A 24,666-nucleotide genomic window follows, 5' to 3' on the forward strand; every position below is an offset into this window, starting at 1 on the left:
GTAGAAAAATTATGCATTTTTTTAATTGATAAAATCAATTTAAATGATTTTCTTAATGTACATTGAAAGCATTTTAAATATGTTTATTGCCTCCATCCTAATGATCAAGCTTTATGAATAAGACAAATTTTCTAGAAAATAAAAGTAGAACAAGGCAGACCAAAAAAGGAGTAAGTATTTAAATTAATTTAAAATTTGAACAAAATTAAACTTCTTATAAATCTATTACAAGTAAACCACTTTTTATTGTTTCATATTTTTACTATATGTATATGAAATTAAATAAAAAGAATTATTATACCCTACCCTTGCAACGCTAAGGGTCATCATCAATTTAACTTCTGCCTAAGAAATTGTTTACACTAAAAATCTTATCAGAAAATTAGATAAAAACAACTCGTTGTTCCCTCAAAATTAAATTTTTTTCGCGCATTTGTCTTGAGTTTTGTATTGTTTTTTAGTCAGGTTTCATGCTATTTACTGGACTTTTAAACCTCCTAATACAATAGTAAAAACTAAAAAATCCAAGGAAGAAATCTTAATTTTTGAATCTAAAATAATTGTTGTATTGATAAAACACCTAAAACAACAAACTAAAAAAAGTTGGGGTAGAAAATTTAAGCAAAAAGAGTTTTCTTAACTATGTGCTAATTTACTAAAGATATCTTTAAGATAATGTTTTGTTATTTCACCCTCTAATGAATAAAAAGAAATGTAGAAACGCATTTACCAGTCAATGAATTAAAGATAAATTGTTGTCAACACGCTTTTTGCTATTCTGTCTCGCTTAAAAACAAGGACATTTACAGCTATAAGTAGCGCATCTACAAACATTTTAGAAAAGATTTTAGTAAGGTTTTAAATTTGAAAAGTTTAACAATGGGGCTACGATATATGGACACATTCTATCTATAGAGTAGCTGCAGTACTTCAATTGTGTAGAGAACAAATATACATTTATAAAACAAATACTTTTTTAATAATTACTATATTAGAAAAGTAAGAACAAGTGTTTAAATGTTGTTAGTATCGCACCTACTCTTTATCTAGTGTATTTCCATAATTGATCGCGCATTTTCATAATTCTAAAGCACAGATTGTTAGATAAAAATATTTGTGATTAATTGAAAATGCGCCACAAAAGAAGTTGAAAGGCTGCGTTACATAAGAACAAAATTATACTTGTTTTATATCAAATAAAAAATATGATTGATAATTTAAAATTTTATCATGCCCGATTTGTGATAAAAAAATACCATAAAATACCTAATTTTTATTGCTTCCGCAGAAAAGCAAAAGTAAAATATATCAAAAAGAACCGATTTCAAAAAAGGAGTTGAATTTTTAGTATTTGGATTCCACAGAGAAGAGATATGTTTTAATGTAAAAAAATGACCTACCAATGTTGAAGAATATATGTAATTACTTATCGTATCGAATCAGCTTTCCGCGTATATTAAAATGAAAAATTATAATATTAGAACTAGTTTTGTTAGTTACTAGGGTTAACATGGTATTAATTTTTTTACTCTTATTTTAATATTCGAAGAAAAAGTCTGTTATGATAACATGCTATACATAATTTTTCAGTATATCAGAGAACCGGTTTTAATCCAGCGGATATTAATCGGTTTCGAAGCTAAAAGGAAAAGATTTTCTATTTGTCCATGGATGAAAATACACATCAACTATTGACCTCTATATATTTTTCTGTCGTCAGATTATCTATCCCTGTCATTTAGTATTTGATTAATTGTGCAAGGTTTATTATCAGAGCAGCGGTAACTTGGTAAGCGTTCGGCACACAAAAAGGGATTAAACCTTTGACATAAATGTTCTATCAAAAAAAGAAAAAATCGTCGAAATTTTAAAACAAAATCTTGACTACATATAAAATTAAATCTAAATAAGATATTTTTTAATTATAGTAAAACACAAGAGGCGGAAAGAGTTAACTAACTGTATCTCCCCATCGCAATGACCTTGTGCCGACTCTTAATTGGGTCTTTGAAAATCATCCATTGGTGTCTTTGATATTAACACAGCCAAGTAGCAGAAAACAATTTGCTAGCAGACAAAAAAGACCATTGAAAATGGGAGGGAAGTAGTTATCTGTATAATACATCTATACTATAGATCTAATATTCTAAATCAAAGAAACTATTGAAGAGTACGCAAATTAAGGATTCTAAAACTACTAATTTACGATAATCTCATACAACGATTTAACAGATTGTTAATTAACACTTTTGAATGAACACCCCAAGACAAGCAGCAAGCAGGCAAGCACAAGTAGGCTTTGATATCATTCAATACCAAAGAACTTAAGCCGATTTATAATTATAGGGTCAAAGGCTTTAGATAGAGACCTAGATACTGAAAATTAATTTGTAAATTGTGATATAATTCGAATTCTTTACCTATTATATAAATTAGTAAGCGTTTTTTGTCTTAAAATTTTAAAACTTCTGAACTGATAGAGTTCTCCATTTTTAAAGCTTTTTAAAGGTTCCAGGCTATTTTATTTTTAGATTTAAATCTTGGAATGGTTTTAGGCTATTTTTCTGCTCCTATTTTGTTTTTAGAAAAAATATCATTGCTCCAAAGTAGGACATATCCTTTAAAGCATGAAATTTGTAAAGATTTATATTTCAATGCTGCTTTAATCCCCCTATAAGATCATTTCCTTTATAATTACTGTTTTTTTGAGGATTTTTTGATAAATTCTACTAAAAAACATCAAAAGTGATTTATTGTCTAAAATATTATTTATTTGATCCAAAAAAAATCTATGAGATAGAATTAAAAACTTTTTAAAAGAAGCATTTGTATATATTAGTTTGCTAAAATTACATATATGGTTGTAAAAAAGAATAACACTTCAAACTATAGTGAACAACATAAAAGCAGGGAAATAGGAATAGAACAATGGATTTTAAATTAATCTTCCTTTAACCCAATTTCTGGTTTAATAACTTATCGGCAATGTGGAATTAATAAGAGGTGGAGAGTAATTATCTGCAATTGTCCTCTCCCTCCCTGATATAAACTAGTTTATTACAAAAAGCTCTTTTGATTATTTTGATGGATATTAGAATATGTTTATGTGAGTCTCAAAGGTCCCATCACAATATGGAGATACAAACCCACTAGAGTCATATGTGTAAAATATATAATCATCAAATTACTTTTTTATGAACAGGAAGAATAATTATGCAAAACAGAAAACTGTAATGTGAATCTATAAAATATTGAAAAAAATCTTTTTTAAAGCTAATGTATCTTTTATTTATTTAGAACTAATTATTTTTTACAAACTCGAGTAGATGCTTATATAAAAATCAATAATATGATTTTTTTTATTTGGATCAATATTTATGAAGATTATTTATTTTTTTTCTCTTTGTTCTAAAAAATATTATTTGGCTTTAATATTATTTATTACTAAATCAAAATATCAACGTTTTTTATCGATTTTTTTACTATATGAGCAATTAAAAAGAAAGACAAAAAAACCAGTAAAAAAATATTCTGTTTATTATTTTAAAAATTCTTCTGTTATTTTTATAGGGCATAAAATCTAGCAAAAGAAAAGCAAAGATATCAAATCCCCTTGTCAAAAAATTTTGTCAACGATTTTTTTTTGTAAAAAAAAGCAAATGGCAAAAATACAAAAGAAAAGTTTTGAATTATTGAAAAATTAAGCTTAACTAATCCTTAACAATTTCAAGTTTGGACTCTTTTTGATAATCAAAACTTCAATTGTAAACTTTTTTTTTAAATTTAGGTTTTGAAAATCAAAAGCAAAATAGGTTAAAATCATTAAATAATTCATAAAATAATACTCCAAAACCAAAATATTATTATTCCGAAAGTAAAACATCCTTTTTTTAAATCTAAAATATGCATACATTGAACTGAATATGTACAATACATATGACCTTATTTTTAAGGTAAAGGACACGTCTAAGAAGGGAAAAAATTGCGCCAAAAAGCTTTAGCGCTCCTTGAACTTATTTCAACTAAATACCCCCTCAATCTTAACATATGTATTCGATATTGACACACAAAAAATTTAGTTAAATGTACATTTTGTAAATGGCTTAGAAAGTTAAAAATAGTTATTTCTCGCATCGTATTATAAACAGCTTTCCGCGGATATAGAATGTACAATTATAAGATTAAAACCAGTTTTTATATTCGTAGAAAGCTGGATATAATACGATGCTAGACATAGTTTTTTTTCGTATGGATGAGAACCGGTTCCTATCCACCGGATTCGAATAAATACGAGAATAATTCTTAATGTTTTTTTTAGGTCTAAGTAAGAATAATGAAAATTAGTATAACTTCCTTGTTTATTGAAGGATTTAAATTTTTTTTAAAATATTGTAGTAGAATATTCATTTGTTAAACTATTGGATAAAGGTTTTTTTCTATTATACTGTATAATACTTTACTGTTATTTTAAATTAGTAAAGTTTTCCGAGGTTAACTGGATAACACATTTTTTTTTAGGAAATTTAGAAAATTTTAGCGGGAAACTTTAAAATTTCTTGGGTTGTATTTCAAATGTTCCAATGTCACAGATTATAAATGAAGAGCACCCAGTTTTTCTGGGGGGTGGAAATAAAATAATAAATGCTACTAGGGACATTAGAGTTATGGGTTATAGACTAATCAATGTAGTAAGTGAAACATTAGACAAATATGTTAATTGCAAGTTACTGAGTTTCTAAAAATATCTAAAGTTAAACATAAATTACATTGTTGTCAAAAGTGTTATTTTTTACAGATAAACTTTGAAACTATAAATTGCATCTTTAGTTTAGGAAAAGTAAACTCTAATAAAAAGGTTAAATAAGGTAAAACGGAAAAGTGATTTTGAATTTGAGCATGAAAAATTGTAGCTTGGTCTTATTCACGGCGTTTTATATAGGTAGTAATATAAAAAGTCTATCTTAAGAGGAAAATGTACATCATTTTTATAATATTGTTTATGGTTGTTATAGGAAACTGGTTATAATAATACTTTCGTGTTGGTTCTAATGCAAATATAAATTTGAGGCAAATATGTTTTTATAATTCCAATTGCACCTACATGATCTCATTTATGAAAATTTTGAAAACTTGCCATAAAGTCTACAATAACTATTATTAAAACACAATTTCTTTGCAATTTCCTAATTTGACTATCCCATATTAAAGATCTTGGTAAAATTTAGCGCTTATTGCTGCTACTCCTGGTGGCCTAGGTCATAAGCATCAAATTACAACACTTCCAGGACTTGGATATTAGAGTTAAAATAGAGCTTTCATATTCATTTAAAAGTTAATTAAAAAGTAAAGTATCAAAATACTATTTTGATGACTTTGATCGACTATTTGACATATAAACGAAATTAAAGTGTCAAATTTACCCAATATGTACGTTGATGCTAAGAAAAATAATAAGCAATTTTCTAGAAACCTAGATCTACCATATATAATGTTATTGTTGTTTCGGCAATAGACTATGTTCTTATCTTGGTATTATAACAGCAAATAGTTTTGGTAATCTATAATAACTCTAATAGACGGTCTAAAATTGACAACTTTACTGTCCTCGTATGATAAGTCAGTTGGAAAAATATTCTATTACATAACGCCCCCAACAGAAATACTATATTCTGTTAATTTTTTACTCAGTAGCTGAGGAATTAACTTAAATTTTAAGGTTCTTTTTTTAGTATCCAAAAAATGGAGGGAGATAAATTTCCCTTTTTTATGGCACAAATTAAACATTTACAGTCTAAATATGAGTTGAATTTACGACTCAAATTTTGAGTTTAATCAAGATCAACGTGGTGTTAATTATTGAGCAGCTTTGTGCAGGGATATTTGTTCTCAAGAAAACTTTATGTTGCCTTTAGCTTTAAAAGTTATTTTCTTTAATGACAAATACAGCAAAGCTTTACACAAAAATGCAGACAATAATACATGTTGTCTCAAAAAAAAAAACTTTTAATTGCAGTAGAATAAAAGGCAACTAAGTATACATAATACTTTTCTGTTTCATCTCAAATGAACCAGTTTGTGACATAAATTGGCTTTAATTTTTGTTATAGAATCCTTTTCCCTGCCTATGTGCGGCGCTGGTGTAAATGCAGCTTTAAAATTGTGGTGGTAGTAAAACCATTGAATATTGTGTCAGTGTTTTTACAAAATTTACAATTTTTATGGATTATTTCGCAAAAATTCTACAACCAGTAAGGTCTCAGTTTTTTTCTTGTTACCTTTTGTGCTGTTATTTTATCAATACAAGACAAAGGTATATTTTTTGTATATGGTAGATACAGGACTTAAGTAGTAATGTCGAATGTAGTTCATTATGTCGACTTTTATATCATAAAAAAACATAGAAAATATAAGGTAAGTCTAGTAGGCAATACGAAGTTGAAATTTGCAGTTTTTTCAACGTTTTTAAAAGGCAATTTCCTCAATTTAACTTTGTGGTTCATCTTTTTATTTTGGGTGTAAAAAATAAAAGATGTTTAGGGCAAGGAAATAAAATATTCTTAGACAATACTTTATGTCTTTAGGGGGTTAACTTAGGCCAACAATTTAATTTTAACTTTATTTATTCTTTTCTTAATATAGTAAAACACCTACTTTTTGACAGAAAAAATGCAAATTCTAATAACACGGCCTAAATACATTTAAAAAATCCATCAAACATTTATGTAGGGAAAACATATTTCCCCTTAACCTATATATTCATTTTGAAACTATTATAATGCATTATATTTAGCAACTATATCCCTTTTTTCTCTTTAATGCAAAATAACATTTAGGTGTAAAAGGAATATTTATAAATTATTAAATGTTTTAGCAATTATTAGATTCATTATTTGATTACTTAATACTTTTGGAAACTCATGGACGTGGTCCTCCTTGTTTTCCCAGTGTATTGTATATTTACCAATGTCAGTGTAAGGCTTCTGGATTAGCATTGAATCTATATTCTTTGTTTTTTTCTTACTTATTATTAGATACACTGTAAAAAAATATATAGCTGGATAGACTTTTTTTCTCTGAACAAAACCTTGCTTAATGCTGTGCATGGTTATATGGTCATATGTCTTTTAGACAACTAACCCTTTGATTGCACGACCTTTGTCTTAGAGGTCCTAACTGTAAATGGTAATGAGTTGCGCCTGTTTTGGGCCAAGGTATTACTTCCACTCTAACTATTTATATACTAAAGTTATATACATGCACATAAAATTCTTATTACAGGACTAAAAAGTTTGATATATAAAAATGGAACTATATATCTTTAAAATTAGAAAAAAAATTTCAAAAAAAGAAATAGGTACTTTTTTTACAGTGTATCATTTATGTAAATATGTAGCTATCTATGAATTGGGATTATTTATCATGTAATTATAGAGGTCAATGTATTTGTAAAAAGCATAAATATGTAGTATAAATTAGTCATTGCAGGAAATACCTAAAAATCACATTAAAAAGAGGGGAATATAAAGAAATTTTTGAATGACAAAAAAAATGTTAACAAATAAAAATTAATACCATTTAAAATTACTATTTATTTATGTCATCTAAAATTGCCCATTTTATTACAACAGTAATGATTTTATATTGAAAAAGTAGTGTTACTTAATAGTAGCAATATGAAAAAAATACAAAAAAATCTTAAATGAAGAACTATAGCCAACATGTAAAATTCAGAGTATTTATACAAAAAGAAGTTGAACTTTTTGGAAATGTATGGATTTTTCTGATTTAAACAAATTGATTTATCTATATTAGTATTTTTTAAGCCACACCTCAAATGGAATGTAGTGTGCACTGTTATCTGTATCTTCCACAGACTTTACAGGAACAGGGACAAATGTATTAGTAAATAGTGGAACAGTATAAAAAAAACTGGAAAAATCCACAATAATAAAAAAAATAATAAAAAACTTTTTTAATTTATGTTAGCTTGCCCTGCTATATGACTTAATAATTTAAAATAATTGTCTCAGACCCTGGTAATGTCTAGCTCTGGAATGATGTTACATTTCCCGATTATAAATCCCACATATTTTATGGAGCGAAGCTGCTAAATAGTTTGTTTGTGTTTGTCCACAATGGCACTATGGTCTAATTGCCCAAAACAGCATGAATAAAGCTGTGTTAATTTGACTATTTAAAATGAAGGAAGTATATTTTATAGACCCATCAGTCATTAATGTCAGATAAATTGGATAAAAATTATTGAATCAATGGATAGTTTCATTCTTGTTATTTGTTTCATGTGAGGAGAGGACAAGTTTTATTGCCCAGCAGCATTGAAAAAAAAGATAGAAAGATAATTAATGGATTTATTTAAATAGGTAAATAAAAATAAAACACTAAATCAGCCACAAAAAAAATAGTTTTTAGTCTTTCATTGAATTTGTATTGATTTTTTAACTAAAGCTCTTATTTACTTTTCTAACAAGGTCTAAGGAACCCAACCCATAGAATGCGAAGACTAAAGAACTAGCTAGTGAACAAAAGGATTGAGCTGTGTTGACTTATTGCTTTATCATTCTTTTAGTGCTCTGGGTCTTTTTAGTCAATAGTATAAAGTTGTACTACTACTATAGACTATATATTTTAGACTAATTCTTCTTCGTTTTTCAAAACTTGACAAGTTTAAAAGAGAGAATAAAAAATAATGGTAGTTTTTGCCCTGACGGAAATGTTAGAAACTGATTATTTTCTTTTTTTTTAAATCCACTAAATGTAAAGTAACTTTTAATATATACGACGGTGGTGTAAAACTAAATTAATGAGAAACAAATAAAAAAAATAGTAGCCAAAAAAAAAACAATAAAAAATGTAAGTTTGCTTAGAAAAGCAAATAAAAATTGGTTGGATTTTTAACGACATCTTTATAAACAAATACTTTTCCTTCGTTTACTTTGCTTCAACGAGAGCATTGAAAATATTCGTCCGGACGTTGATTCGTTCATTGACCACTTTTTTGCTACCTTAAATATTTCTCAAAAGGACGCCAATAAAAATGGTCGACTATTCTTAGTTCTCAAAAGTGTACAGCAATGTAGACTAAATATTAGATGAAAAAGGAAACTAAAGTGTTAAATAATAGGCTAGCTTTTTTAGTATTTCAATTAAATTTGTTTTATTTATGTTCAAAGTTTATAATGAATACTTAAGTATGGGAGTATGAGCAAAGAATAGTGATAGAGTATCTTCGCTGAGGATATGCAAAACCCAAATATTATGATACTGTACACTGTACAAAACTAGAAAACTAGTCGTGGCGACTCTATAAGTTGTGTTGAATATTATGTCCTTCCTCCAGTTAATTTGACATTTATCACCAACTTTTTCATTCAACCGTTTACAAAGAAAAATTGTCAAAGCTTGAGCTTCTTAGAAGCGGTGACAGGGAAAAGCGTTATTAAAATAAATATTATTATATAGGTATCAATTAACTAATGAAAAATAGCTTTATTAAGGTAAATATTAAAACATTTTCCCCCATATAAACCATCTACCTATAGCAGATTCAACACCTAAAAACTGGATAAAAGATCAATTAATCCAAATTTATTCTTAGATAATTTCTACAAAAAAAAGGCTTGAATATATTTTAAAATTCAAAATATAAATGTGTAGCTCGCAGTAATTAATAAGTCAACAATTATTTATAGCTAAACTTTTTATCAAGTAAGAAAGTAAAAAGCGTCAAAACTAACATGCTAAATTAAATTTCACTCCCAAGTAGCCAACATTTCAATAATTAAAATTTTAAATATAATAAAATACAGTTTTAAACTTTAATAGCGAAGATAATTTATTAGTTTTTTTTTATGAAAACAGTCATATAAATTGTTATATAAAAAATATCGGTCAAAGCATCCTTTTATAATAACTTATAAGCTAAAATAGTGCTGTATAACACTTCATTGTTATTATTATTTTCTATCACGTATTATTGACTACATCATATGAACACTAGGAAGAGTAATGATTTTCGTTCATTGAACCATTCAAACAAGAAATGCAAATAATTTCTCAAGGTATACAGCGAAGCTTTATGCAATTAAGGACTATACGTCAGTATATATCAAATAGTTAGCTTTAAAAAGTCATCATAGCTGAAACATTATCTACATGCCATTTTTTGTTAACTGCCAAATTAAAAATGACTAAATCAAGCTTTAGGACCAAAATTATAAACCAAATTTTAATGATATTAATATGTTGTATATGTTATATTTAAAATAATTACAGCTACGCTTTTCTTCATCAATTGTTCTCGTTATTAATATAAATGTTCAAAAAAAGAAAAATGTAGGAAATTATGAAAAAGTAGGAAGGAAGCTATTATTGAAAATCATTAGAATAAATAGTTTTATTCAAGTATACACTATACATACACATTTTTATAAATGGTTGGTCAACCAATCATTTTCAAAATGTTTGAAGGTATTTTCCTTGATTGGCCCATCCATCCCCTGATTTTTATCTTCCTGACTTTAGAAGATGGTTTTAAAAGATGAATAGCCACTTTAAAATTTAAATACCCCACCCCCCTGCACCACCTGAAGCTTCCCCTACCCTCGACTAATCATGTTTATTCTTTCTTTTTAAGTAGCCATCGGCCAATCAACTGTTCAAGCAAAAATGATGGATACGGAACAGTATCAACAAAAACAATTGTAAAAAAACAGGACAGACAAAGATTTATGATTTTGTAATGGATGTAGAATATAAGTGGATATTATGACAGGGAAAAATTGTCGTTAACTTAACTTGCTAACATGGAACTCGTTTATTGGTCAGTTTGTTCTTCCGGTAGGAGGGAGGGAATGGTTTAAGGGAGGAATCATTATTAGAACATGAAAGTTTGGTATATAATACAAGTAGCAATATATCCATTGATTTGGTTCATCCAGTGGCGTGCACAGAGTTTTGCCAGAGGGGTTTAAACTTTGAGGGGTTGTAAAATTTTCATTTTAGGGTTTACATTGGCCTCTTCTACACGGCATAGTTTAGGGGTTAGTATAAAATTATTTAAATCTACTCCTATTTATCTTTCTTTGGTAAGCTTTATATAGATACATATCCCTATCCAACAAAGCTAAGGCAAAAATATTTCCAACCAAAAACTTGAGAAGAAATTTGATAAAAAGCTGTTTGACTTCAAGTGCCCCTACCTTACTTAAACCTAAGAAATAGACGTTCACAAAAAGATGTACAACCTTTAGTATAGTTATTTATCACATTGTTTTACAGACAGCTTTCCGCGGATATAAGAATGTTTAATTATAAGATTAAAACCAGTTTTTTTAGCACCGAGATGCCAAAGGCACGGTCCAACAAAACTGGTTTTAATATGATGATTGTAAATTTTTATATTCGTAGAAAACTGGATATAATACGCTACGAAACATGATTTTTCAGTCTGGCTGAGAACCGGTTCTTATCCACCAGATATTATTCAGTTTGGAAGATTTTTAAACTATTGCATTAAACATAATGTCTAAGTCAGGCAAATTTTTGAAGAAATAAATTAGTTACATTGTATTGAGCTATTAAAATAAATATTTTTGTGTGGGATATCGCAAAAACTTGGCATGATAGTGAGTGAGGGGACCTAAGAGACTTTTTGTCTTCATTTTTAAAAATCTATTTTTATCTATTTATTTTCTTTCAATCAAGCCATTATCAGTTAATTTGACTTGACAAAAACAGCTTTTATATTTACACTTCTTTATTATGAGAAAAAGTTTTTGTTATGGAGAATAAATTCAAATTTTAAAATTTTGTCTTTGCTATTTTAAAAAACAATGTTTGAAAAAACAAAAATATATTAAAATTAGTAATTTTTAGGAGAAGGTTTTTAATCTCACGGTAAAATTTGTGATCTAGTTCTCAAGCAAGCAACACATAATTAGTTTGACCGCTATAATCCTATTCATGTGAATTACAGTTAAACTAGTAGGGTGACACAAAATTTTTATTTCTAAAAAAATGGCCAAGAAAGTTGATGTCGAGGTAGTGAAAGATGTATTGAAGAAAATAGGAAGAGAAAAGTGTGAAGTCGATGTTAATAACAACAAAGCACTTTTAAACTACCTATTTATTGTTTGCCAGCACATAATTTCCACTAGTGGATCAGAGTGGAAAACTGTTGGCAAAGATGGCAAATGCACAAATCTGAAGGATGATGTGAAGACTGCTAAGGCTGAGGCTAAAGAAGCGTTGAATACGGCAGATTACTCATTGCAACGTAATCTTAAGGGCAACTTTATACTTACTAGCCCGCCTAATGTTGAAAAAGGATGGAAAAGTCTCTTTGAACCCCATGATGAACAGGACACAAGAACTCTGACAGATAGGACATTAGATCTTGTCCATGAGTGCTATGGAGTCAGAATTCCTGAATCTGACATAACAGCAGTACATGAACTAAAAAACAACTCAGTCCTGCTAAAAATTTGGAACAGAAAAAATGGGTCACCCTATTTTGATTTGGTTTCCGCTGTCAAAAGAGGAGGAGTAAAGAAGTCAGATATACCGAAAAATGGAGGCGGGGCTCTGCGTGGGGAGGGGGTCAAGAATGAGGGGTATGGGGACCAGAAGGAGGGGGAGGGGGACAAGAAGGAGGGGGAGGATATGACCAAGAAATGTGACTCTTCACATCCTGGGCCGAAGGTAAAGTCATCCATTCCCAGAAAAAGGTTCTTCATAAACTTCCAGCTAACTAAAAATCGTTATAAGATTTTAGGTCATATCAAATTTCTAAAGAAAAAAGGATCCATTCACAAATTTGACACAAACCAAAATGGAGACATTAACATGACTGTCAAAGAAGGCGAAAAACCCGTTTGGCTAACTTACTATCCCAAAAGTGAAAATTCGTTTACTTACACCATAAGTGATATCGACAGCTATCTGCCTAATCATGTTGGTGTTAAATCTGATACAAAGCCAAAATATGTGAAAAAGAATTAAATTGATTCTAAATTTAAAAATCATTCTCTGATATCAAATCTAATATATGTCTAAACTAACGTCACCACTCTACACTTTATCTCTATTATATGTCACCAATCTCTTACTATATGATAATCAAGTTTACTATTTTGGGGTTTAATAGTATAACTTATAAAATTAATTTTCCAAACTGGCACTTTTTAATTGTAAAATTTAAACTTATCTGTTATTATAGGGCTTTGATGATGATATAGATTTAATTTCAAGTAATGGTCAGAATGAGCTTGTATTGAATAGTGATTTTGGGCATAGTTGTAAGTATGTTGATCAAAATGAATTTAAATCGCTAGTTAGTAATAAAAGTGAAATTTTTTCCGTTTTAAGCTTAAATATTCGCAGTATTTCAAATAAATCAAATGATCTTAGAGACTTGATAGAGGAATCCAAAAACAAAGACTTTAATTTCTCTTGTTTATGTGTCCAAGAGACGTGGGGAATCAAAAATCAAGATTTAGTCTGTCTAAATAATTATAATCTAATCTCAAAAGATAGGGAAGTAAAGAGGGGAGGGGGTTTGGCTATTTATTTATCTAACTTAAAAAACTATGAAATTATCAAAGAATTCTCGTGCTTTAATGACAATTTTGAATCTTTAATAATTAAAGTTTACATTTCAAGAAACAAGTTTAAGATAATCGCAAATATTTATAGAATACCTAATAGCAATATACAATTTTTTTCTGATTGGCTTAATACAACTCTAACTTCTCTCAAAATTATGAATGCAGAAGAAATAATTGTTTGCTCTGACTTAAATATTAATCTGCTTAAATATAATGAACATTCTCCAACAAACGACTTTTTAAATATGTTAATCTCTCATTCTTTTTTACCAGTTATTACATTACCTAGCAGAATTACACCAACAAGTGCCACTTTGATTGATAACATTTTTACAAATAAAAGGATGGATAATTACAATGCCGGACTTATTTACTCAAGTCTATCTGACCATCTCCCAATATTTTACTTAAATGTTAGTATTCCTAAGCAAAACAAAGATTCTTTTATACAAAAAAGAAATATGTCTAATGAAAATACTAAAATATTTAAGCAATCCTTATCCTCTTTTGATTGGTCTGACATAACTACAGATTGTAATCCAGAGAGTGCTTTTGAAAACTTTTCTAATGTTATCAATGAAAACTTTGAAAAATGTTTCCCTTTTAAAACTATAAAACCCAACAAAAGAGTTATCCCCCAAAATCCCTGGATGTCACCAGCTTTATTAAACCTAAGAAAGAAAAAAGAAATGTTATTAAGACAAAAATTTAAGGATAAAACCGTTGATAGCAATAGAAAATTTGTCATTGCAAATAATATTTATAAATCTGCAGTTAGGAAAGCCAAAAAAGAGTATTATTTTTCTAAATTCAATGAATTTTCGTCTAACATGAAAAAAACTTGGTCTACAATTAATCAACTTATTAACAAGAATAAAAAAACGCATTCTATCCCAAATCTTTTTACTGATGATAACAGATCTTATGAAAACTTTCAAGATATTTGTGAGGGTTTTAACAATTTTTTTATTAATGTTGGTCCCAGCCTAGCAGATGAAATTCCATTTTGTGAAAATGATTTTAATGACTACCTTGGGGTTCCAGTCAATGAAAATTTTGTCTTTCAAAAAATCACCCCTCAAATAATTTTTTCTACTCTCAATAAGCTAAAACCTAAACTAAGTTGTGGACCTGACAATATTTCTACTAAACTTTTAAAAGAAATTATGCCAAGTATTATAGATCCTGTTGTTCACCTATTTAATCTTTCATTTAAACATGGCTTTGTTCCAAACAATTATAAATGCGCTAAAATTTTGCCAATCTTTAAATCAGGAAGGAATAATTCATTTGATAACTATAGACCTATTAGTATATTAAATGCCTTTTCTAAACTACTGGAAAAAATAGTTGCCTGTCAAATGTTTAAATACTTAAATAAGTTCAATATTCTTTATAAACATCAGTATGGATTTAGACCCAAGCACAACACAACACAGCCCTTAATTCAATTATTGAATAAAATATACCAAGGTCTTGATTCTCAAACACCAGAATACACACTGGGGTGCTTCATTGACTTAAAAAAGGCATTTGATACTTGCAATGTCCAAATTCTTTTAACCAAGCTAAACCATTATGGTTTTAAAGGTTTATCAAATAAATGGTTTCATTCTTATTTAAATAATCGTTCTCAATATGTAGAAATTAATGGTGTCAAATCATCTATTCAAAACATAACCCATGGAGTCCCACAGGGTAGTGTTCTGGGTCCTATACTGTTTTTATTATATATAAATGACTTGCCAAATGCAATTGATATATTTTCTTCACTCTTTGCTGATGACACAATTTTTGCACACAGTGATAGCAATTTAAAAAGATTAGAGGAAAGGGTTAATATTGAACTAGAAAAAGCTAAACTTTGGTTTCAAGCAAATAAACTTTCACTTAATGTTGCCAAAACTAAGTTTATGGTTTTTAGAACCAAAAAAATGCAGTGTGTCCAAGATTCTCTAGTCATAAAAATTGGTGGTGAAAAGATTGAAAGAATTGGAAATGATTGTAGTATTAAATCTTTTAAATTTGTAGGTGTTCATCTAGATGAGTTTATAACGTGGGAACACCATATAAACTCAGTTATTAACAAAGTATCTAGTGCTAATTTTGTTTTAAATCAATTGAAAAAGTTTGAACCAACTAAAATTCGTAAAGCTATATATAATTCCCTTGTAAAATCGCACTTGGAATTTTCTATTATAACATGGGGTAATGCTAAATGTGAGGGAATGAGTAGATTATTATTAAAACAAAAGCAATCTGTGAGATATGTCGCTAATGCAAAGTACAATGCTCATGTAGATCCATTACTTGAAAAACTTGATTTACTTAAACTTGAAGATATTATGACTGTTAACATAGGTAGCTTTGTAAAAAGTTTCCTTGCAGGACAAATGCCAGACTCATTCAATAATATTTTTGAACCAATGTTATCCAACAGAGTAATGAAATTAAAAGTACCTTTACCTAAACATAAAGCTCTAGAAACTTTTCCTAATGTTTGCTTTGTTAAAATATGGAACAACCTAGACACTGCTATAAGGTGTGCTGAAACTAAAAATTCCACTAAAAATCTCATCAAAAAGAAAGCTTTAGATAAATATAAGAGTTTTAATTGTAATAAGCAAAAATGTTTTGTCTGTAAAAATAATTAAAATTTGCCTTAATTTACTATCAAAATTTGAATTTCTCTAACCCCATTGTATCATAGTGTAAATAGCATCATTAATACCTTACTATTTATTTATACTATTTAAACCTATTTATATGTTATATGTATATATCCAATTTAATTATCTGATTAAAATTTCTATGTAGCTAGAAACATTAAAAAATCATTTGAATATGTATGTCTTAAATCGGTACTTCCAGCTTTTGCAACGGCCAACCCAGGTTATGAAAGTACCAAACTATGCATAAAATTTTGTAAATATGTGTAAGAAATATTATTATCATTTTGTATGCCTATGTTGAAATACATCTATCTATCATCTATCTAATATAGCTTATTTTAAAAGTGTCTTGGTATATTTAAGAATTATTTTACAATCCTATAAAACAAAGTTGTAACTATTTGTCTGAAGCTAAATATCTCGGAAACTTCTGGTCCGTATTGATCGACTAGTTAAGGAAGCTATATAAATATCTCTTGATAGTTCTAAGTTATTTTCTCGTATTCATTCGAATCCGGTGGATAGGAACCGGTTCTCATAAATACGAAAAAACTATGTCTAGCATCGTATTATATCCAGTTTTCTACGAACATAGAAATGTACAATCATAAGATTAAAACCAGTTTTTTTAGCCGGTGCCTCCGGCACCTCGGGGCTAAAAAAACTAGTTTTAATCTTATAATTGTACATTCTATATCCGCGGAAAGCCGTTTATAATACGATACGAGAAATAACTATTCCTGACCTTATTCGCCCTCCCCTAGAGGCTAGAGCAAAGCAATTAGTATTTATTAGAAACAATATTCTCAAAAATTACATTTCTGAAATTTTACTTCTTTTCGACAGTAAGCTAATTTTAAAGAAAACTGTGTTTATTATTTTAATGGTTAATATTAACTATCAACAGTTAAGAAAACAAAAAAGAAAACCAAAATAAAAAAAAAATTGCAGAATATAAAGTTAATTTAAAACAATATATTAAAAAGTACACTATAGGTAAAATAAAAGAGTATAATATAGTTTAATATATTCAATATATGATAGAAGATTAATTATAAGTGCAGCAGCTATAATACAAAACTTATTAAACCTAAAAATTTAAGGAGATGAGGAGGGGGGGTATTATTACTATAGTATGTAATATGTAGTGGCGAAGGGGAAGGAGTAGAGTGCACTCACAGACAGACGGAAGGTCATTGAAACTTATATAGTGCACTCACCCCACACTTACTAAATATTTTTTATAAAAAAAATAACACAACTAAATTTATTTTTGTGTAATAAATAAATAAAATATAATATTTACCTGTATAAAAAGAAAAATTAATATAATTATCACTGTTAAAAGAACTGTCAAAAAATAAACAGTGTTTTTTTTTGGAAAACAAGCCTAGACTTTGTCTGTCCTCTGTTCCGCTGTTAGTCTGACGTTTTGTGCTAAACTGAAAACTGGAAGAGAGAAAAATTGAGAAAATGCGGCGGTGTGTGTGAGTGAGGTGGGGGGGGGGGGAGAGGGGAGAAAGATACGAGGGTAATGAACGGAGTAGATAGATATATATTAGAGAGAGTAGTGGAGTGGGGGGACGGGGGGTGAAAAGGGGATAATTCTCTTTTTTACGCTGCCAGACAATCTTTCCTCTTTGCCGGCTGTATAAAGGGGTATGGGGGCTGGCAGGGGGTATGTAAAAGAGAGGGGGGCCGGGTGGGGAATCCTCTGTAAAAAGTTAGCGGATTTTTTACTGCACATGGGTCAACAGAGAGTGTGGCACACTCACACACACACATAGTAGCGTAATCAAAGGAGCTTTTTTACCACTATATATGAAAGAACTTTTCTATACAGTCGAAGAAATAGTTCTTTTAAGAGAAATTCAAAGTTTTGAATGATTTTTGAATCCATTATTATGGCTGCAAATTCTTACTATTAATATATATTTTATTTTCTCATTTTCTTTTCAATCTACTTTTAATCCTCTTTCTCTTTTTTTCTTTCTATCCTTTTCTCCGTTTCTATTTCTATCTCTTTCTTCAAAAGCATCTCTCTTTCTCTCTCTCTCTCACTCATACACTCTCTATCTTTCTCTCTCTCTCCACTAACCCTTTCCTTCAATGTGTCTGACTTTTCTTTTTCATTAAAATTTGTTTGTGTGTGTGTGTGTGTGTGTGCGTGTGTATGTGTGTGTGTGTATGTGTGTATGCCTACTCCTAGGCCTTACAGACAGAAACCTTATTGGATAGATATGGATATATAAATATATGTCTGTATATCATATATATACATTATACAATATATATTTGGATAGTTATATATATTGAAAAATCGCAAGTTGTTTTGTTATGAAAATGGATATATACCTTTTAAACTTTTATTGTTAAGTTTTTTTTGTATGAAGCTTAACTTAAAGTGTCACTAACTACTGAACTGATTAGATTCTCTATTATATGTAAGTTTCACATTGGTCCTGTGACGGTTTTAAGCTGTTTTATTTTCAGGTTTAAGTATTTGGATGGGTTTAAGCTATTTTCTAGCGTCTTTGATACAGAGCTCCAAGATGCTAGGGGCGAATCCGCTAATTTATAATATAATTGAAGAGCTTGTTTTTATTATTTTACATTTAGTAGTGGGGAGGGGAGATTCTTTCAACTAAACCTTATACTGATATAGCCTGAAACCTGCAAATAGAGCCATTTCTGAAGAAGTAACACCCAGAATAACATCCAAATATTTTAGTATATGAATACTTCCCTATTAAAGAGTGCTCATTAAATATTTATGGATTATTTGTTTAATAAATTTTAATTACAGGACTTTGACTTCAGTTTTAATGATTAAAACCAGGGGGAGAAAGGATTGTAGATTAAAACATTATTTTCCCTTCCTTTTCCCAATGGGTTAATAAAATCAACTCTGTTAAAATAGCCTAAAACCTGCACACTGACAAAACTAAAACGTTTGCCAAGTTCCCTATAGATTCCTCGATTCGCCATTTTCGTGATTTTACAGGACTTCCATTCAGTAGATATGTAACAAGAAGAATATTAATGACCAAAATGAAATGGAAATAAATAGAGAGTAAAGGATAAACTGCAAGAGAGAGAAAAAGAATTGGTTTGTACTGTATCTCTGTTTTACATGTGATAGCTGATGGGCCCTTTAGAGATCACTAACCCCGGCCTTAATATTAGACTAAACAGTACTAGACTAATCATTATCTGTTTTATTTATGATGGGCCCTTCAGAGATCACTAACCCCGGCCTTAATATTAGACTATACATTACTAGACTAATCATTATCTGTTTTATTTGTGATGGACCCTTCAGAGATCACTAACCCCGGCTTCATATTAGACTATTCATTACTAGACTAATCATACCAACAGTTATTTGTAATAGATATATTATTACTTGGATGTTACACCAAATTGTTATGTTCTCTATGATAGTGAAACTAAAATAAAATACGGATATATTTCGTATAGACACGTATCACTACCAATTCTTAAAATCTTGGAAATAGTATCCCAAAACTTTATGTGAGTAGTCTACAAGCCTAACTCTAATATTGCAACCTCTCCAGAATGAGAATCATATTACCTGTCTCTGTATAAACCTGGATGGACGGGCACCTGGCTGGCTGCTGGCTGGCTGGCAGTAGTGACTGGCAGGATCCAGCTTCTAGACAGTCAGTGCCCTCTGTTCTGTATCCTGAGACACATAAAATGAAAATCATCCCCCCGTAGTGCACCCCATTATGTCCATACAAAATTACTTGAAAATTCAAGAAAATGGTTTCTGTAGGAAAGGAAAATATATGGCTACTTTATGAAATGATTTACCTCTTACTTTATTTTGATGCTTACGACTGCGTCTCTAGAGTAAAGGGGCACTTGTATTCAAAAGGGTATGGAAAGGCTGAAATGGGCTAAAACCACCATAGGACCTATGTGAAACTTCTCTAAAATGTTTCAGTAGCTATCAAAATCTTAAGGTAGAGTCAAGAACCATACAATTTTAGTTTAAAAAGAAAAAGGTAAAAAACTTTATTAATGGGTCATTTATTTCTATGGGGCGATTTCTTTTAGGAGTCTGGTGGAACCCTCCCCAAAAAAGTTATAAACCTTCCCAGGACTTGCCACATTGTAAAGGAGAATCATATCGATTAATCGGTTAGTGAGATCCTAATAATTTAATGTATGGATTCAACTCAATTTAGATAACCAATTTAAAAAAATGTATTAAACAACTAACTATATAGTAAGCCTTGCTTTTTGTTGGTTCGTTTTCAAAAATGAACTTTTGAACTGTTATAAGAACCATTGTAAATATTTCAGAAAAGTCTGGCTTTATCTGAGTTATAAGTGAAGTAGAAATCTTTATTGTATAAAACCTTCATTTCGTATTATTCTATTTAAAATTGCATGATTTTTACTGTTTTGTATTATTTTTCTCTCAAACTTCAGAGCCTCCTCGTTATTTAATAGTATCCATTTATTCTTACCAAAATGATATCCACTAAGAATTACTTATTTTTTATAGTTCCCAATCTATATTTATGTCTTCATGTTAAAAATGGACTTCCAAACTTTAATGATTAAAGAGCTGCTTTCAAAATTGAATGAATCGTAGAAAAAGTGTACTTTTTCAAACGGATATTCAAACCCCCTTCCAAAAGGGTCCTTGAAAACTTAAAATGCCTTTTCTATAAATTTAAACTCTTTTTCTTTCTTGTATGTTATCATCTTTAATTTGTAGTTATTTTCGGACAATTAATAATCCTTTCCAGTGACATTTTCGACACCTTGTTCGATTTCAATATTTTCTTTTTGCAGCAATGCTAAAACGTATATAGTTCAATAAGCTTTAAACTCAATTTTGCGGACTAGAGGAATTTTGCAAGTTGGCATTTTGCAAGCTGTCTTCCCAAGTCTGTCATTTGTCATTGTCTGTCCGTCAACTGTCCTGGATGTTTGTCTGTCCGTCAACTGTCCTGGGTGTTTATCTGTCTGTGTCAATGCCCTTTTCATATCAAAGGACCTTAAAGATAATTTTAAAGCCCCATAAAAGTTATCCATTAAATTTAATAAGCTTTTTTGTTACAAGAACGTTTAATTTAGATTGTGACGAAAATTATTGCGGATTAATGATGAAATCTTTAAGGTACCTGAAATCTGTTTCAATTCTCTAAACCATTTAGAACCTCCCAAAAACATGCAGAAGGAGCTGTATGGGGTGTCCAACCCCCTACACCCATCTTTCCCATTGATTGAAATTTGATCAAATTTTTGCTGTAAACTACTTTCTGTTGTTGTCTATTAAAAAATCCCCTAACTTAATAGTTTCTTTAGAAATCTTTTCTACTAACTTTTTGTACAATCTTGATAATTTAACTAATGATTAAAGTTATATCCTTCTAATCCGTGTTTAAAAACTACGCAGATTTAAATACTGTAGCAGTCAAAATACACAGAAAGGAATACTATTTATATAAGAAAAATAACAAAACTGAAAAGAATTCTAGAAAATAATTCAATTAGTAAGTCTCACTGTTTGACCATTACATATAGATCTAAATGTTTACAGTTTTTACGCAGTTAATAATATAAACACAGCTTTTCTCTACAGTCTCTACATAGCTTCTTACAAAGCTGTCTTAGTGCTCTCAGTCTATGTTCCTATTAAAAGCTAACTTATATATATTTTTTCAATCAGCATTTAATTGTCTTTTGCCAATATTTTTTTCTTCACGTGATTTCATTTTCTCGTACTTTTTTATGTTTCTGGTATTATACTACAACTTTAAATGTACTATAAGTAAATCTTTGTCCGTTCATTGTTCAACTATTTATTTTTCATAATATATTTATCTGGACAATACAAGATATCTTAAATGTGTTGTCTATCTTCATTAAGATAGAGCACAAACAAAATGCTTATATAAGTTTGCACGTTGTCTAACTTGCAATTTTGGGAGCAAGGCTACTCTAAACATGCTTTGTAACTAATAAACCACTTTTCCGATATTGCCAAATGTTATGTGTCTAAATTAATGCTTTCAGTGAGATCTCAAAAAAGTAATTGTATAATAAAAAGTAGTTTTTTTGTCTTTTCTGAGATTTCTGTAACCACTTAACCGATTGATATCTCCATTGAGCTCCCGGATATTTTGTTTTTAGTCTTTGAATGGTTTTAGACTATTTGTCTGTCCTTACCTACCTTTTCTTAAAATAGAGCCTCTAGGATGCTAGAGGGGCAGCCGCTAGTAAACTGAAAAGTCAATAGCCATAAGGAAAGCTATACAATGTACATTCGGTCTTTTTCTCCAGAAGTTTGTTGTGGTCAATATTCGATACAAGGGAAACCGCTCAACAGAAATTAGTGATTAAACTTTTTATTTAAAAGTCAAACATTTTTGGTTATTTTTGTATTATTTTCGTTAAATCTTGTCATTGACCTTTGAACTATACGGGTCAAAGAGCAGATGCACGGCGAAAAAAATCAATTTATATTTCTATATGTCAATCTAAGCAGGGATAAACTTTATGAAAAAAAAGGTTAAATATTTTTGTTTTAAACTGAAATAAGTGTTTTCCCCCATCAATATTAAGGATCTTAATGGACATACAATAAAACTTAAGAAAATTTAACTATTTTAGTACATGCTGATTTATTTTAAAGAATTTTTTTAAGTTGAACATTGTATTACTCATTATCCCTTATAATTCAAAGCTTTCTGATGAGTCCTTTTTGAGATCTTACTGGACAACTAAACATACAGCCAAAAACATTTAAATATCAATTTAAATAGCGCATTAACCTTTTCTATTTATTGACTGATTTTAGGAATGCTTCTCCATGTCTAGATTTATTTGTTTACACCTTTGTTACCTTTATTTGTTGCCCTAATGCCTTTCACATTAGACAAATGATTTTAGAGTTTGCAAAATGTTTTGTGTCGTTTGTAAGAAAAACAAGGATGCCAACATATATAAAAGCGAAGCTCTGAAACGGTAGGACAAACGAACATACTTGTAGTGTGTCAGAACTGAAAAATCAGAACATAAATGTATAAATGTCGAATCAAAATTTTAAATAAATTTGTTGAAAACTGCTTAATTACAGTATAATGTTCTAATAATGATCATTCTAAAAACACTCTATTATTCCTACCTTAAATATTATTTCTTTTCAGCGCTCTACTATTGAATGTCCAAAAGCTCAACACACAACTATAGATTAATACAAATAATACTTACATAGTGTTGAAACTGGAGATACGGAAATTGTCATGTGTGACGTCATAAAAATACGCCTAAATCCATCTCTTTTTTTGGGTTTCCCTTTGAACTTCTCCTCTCCTCCTTCCTTTTCAGACGACTTTTTTTTTGACGTCGCACATGACACAAATTTCAAACATTTTGATATCAAATTAGTATGATGCATTTAATAAGTGGTAATTCTCAATTAATTATTATTCTATACACAGTTTTTAAAATGTTCTGACCTTTTAGATCACTGAAATAGCTAATCAAGACATTTTAGTAAAAATTATAGATTTTTACCTTCTAAGAAATTCCATTATGGACAACCGTTTTTATTTAAAAGTCCAGAATTTGAAAAATTCAAAGATGTGAAAGAAAAAGAATCAGGGAGTGAGAAAGATGTGAAAATAGGAGGGGAGATATACAGAGGGAGGAGGGAGATAGAGAGATAGAGTGAGGAGGAAGATATAGAGAGAGAGTGATGGAGGAGGGAGGTAGAGAAAGATGGAGAGAAATGATTTAAGAAGAGAGAAGAACTTTTGGTTCTGGACACACACCTCTCTTCAAATTGGCCTAGATAAAAAATATTTGTGTAATTTAATATGTTATTGCTTTAAAATTTTCAGTTCAGCATGAGATTATTTTTAGCCTAAATTAAAGAAAAAGTTACCAAGAAACCTACAAGTGACAAAGATACACTTATAACAAGTCACTTCTTCAAAGTAAAAGATTATTGACGAGGTTAGCTCAATAATTTTAAACAAATACCCCGTAACATTTAATTATGGCAATAGAAATTAAAATATTTCTCATTTTTGGAAACAATCTAAAACATCAATTTCCTAATCAATTTTCAACTCTTACTAAATTACTACACTTTACTGTTGTTCAGTTCTTATGATTGTGGTTATCATTTCACATTTTTAATCCTAAGTATAAAATCTATCTTTATGAAGAAAAAGAAATTTTAGATTTATTAAAGAGGCCTGTACATTAGAGAAAAGCAAAGAAGAAAACTTTTGGGCTTACCCTAAAACTCTCCACATTAAGATGGTTTCTACGTTTTTTAAACATCACAATCACACTATCAGCCCACCCTTTTATCAGGG

The 24,666-nt window shown here is 29.4% G+C and overlaps 1 protein-coding gene across 1 annotated transcript in view; it reads right to left on the reverse strand.

The window, feature by feature from the left end:
- LOC145314582 (uncharacterized) overlaps positions 1–17,740 on the reverse strand; it is a 30,960-nt gene extending 13,220 nt beyond the window's left edge. The window contains exon 1 of the mRNA XM_080154561.1: positions 17,604–17,740. The gene's annotated coding sequence lies outside the window, so the exon portion shown is untranslated. The remainder of the gene's footprint in view (positions 1–17,603) is intronic.
- Between the last annotated feature and the right edge of the window lie 6,926 nt (positions 17,741–24,666).

Source organism: Acartia tonsa, chromosome 3 (assembly GCF_053477335.1).
Source record: "Acartia tonsa isolate MP-2025a chromosome 3, ASM5347733v1, whole genome shotgun sequence".
Lineage (NCBI taxonomy): Eukaryota > Metazoa > Arthropoda > Copepoda > Calanoida > Acartiidae > Acartia > Acartia tonsa.